This window comes from Lathyrus oleraceus, chromosome 6 (assembly GCF_024323335.1).
Source record: "Lathyrus oleraceus cultivar Zhongwan6 chromosome 6, CAAS_Psat_ZW6_1.0, whole genome shotgun sequence".
Lineage (NCBI taxonomy): Eukaryota > Viridiplantae > Streptophyta > Magnoliopsida > Fabales > Fabaceae > Lathyrus > Lathyrus oleraceus.
In genome coordinates, this window is record NC_066584.1 from 18,001,265 (window position 1) to 18,002,257 (window position 993).

Here is a 993-nt window from a genome sequence, read left to right on the forward strand (position 1 = left end):
TCCACAAAGTTCACACTCTGTGTGGACTATCGCTGCGGTGTTAGAGTTTGTAACAATATGTTCGACCTTAAGGGCTAAAGCGTCCATTTTCGCTTGCATCATGTCCATAGAACTTATCTCATGTATTCCACCTTGGGTCTCCTTCTTCTCTACTAATGCTCGTTCAGTTCCCCATTGGTAATGGTTTTGGGCCATATGCTCAATTAGGTCACAAGCTTCAGGGTAAGGTTTGTTCATCAATGCGCCACCAGCGGCAACGTCGATGCTCATCTTTGTGTTATAATGGAGTCCATTGTAGAAGGTATGAACGATCAGCCATTGTTCTAGGCCATGGTGTGGTCAAACTCTTAACAGCTCCTTGTATCTCTCCCAAGCTTCAAAAAGTGATCCTCCTTGGTTTTGAGTAAATCTAGTTATTTGGTTTCGAAGAACAGCAGTCTTACTAGGGGGAAAATATCTAGCAAGGAATACTCTTCTAAGGTCTTCCCAGGTAGTTATTGAGTTAGTTAGAAGTGAATCCAACCATGAACGTGCTCTATCTCTGAGGGAGAAAGGAAATAATCTTAAACGAATCGCATCAGGTGAAGCACCGTTGGATTTAAAGGTGTCGGCCAGTTGGATAAAGACTTTTAAATGTTGATTTGGGTTCTCAGTAGCGAGACCCGCGAATTGGTTCTGCTGCACTAATTGTAGTAAAAATGGTTTTAGTTCAAAATTGTTGGCAGGAGTGAGGGGGTTTACTATACTAGAACTAGGATCCTCGTCAGAGGGTTGGCAAATTCCTTAGGAGGTCTCCGGTCGCGATTCTCGACCATAGCTTTCTTAATTCGGACGAGTAAGAGGCGTGTACGAGTGTAACGTTCGGGTTCCGCTAAGGGATCTACTAAATTTCCGGTACTACGGGTTCTTCGCATTTACCGGCTAATAATGCCTTAGTCTAGACAGTGTAACAACAGGGTACAAAATTTGACAAAGTTGGTCCCCGCCAACGGC

General features: G+C 43.9%; 1 non-coding gene across 1 annotated transcript; it reads left to right on the plus strand.

Moving 5' to 3' along the window:
* Positions 1-325: 325 nt before the first annotated feature.
* Positions 326-432, plus strand: LOC127098710 (small nucleolar RNA R71). The gene has a single exon (XR_007793412.1). It is a non-coding gene; the product is annotated as a small nucleolar RNA R71 (small nucleolar RNA).
* The last annotated feature ends 561 nt before the right edge of the window (positions 433-993 follow it).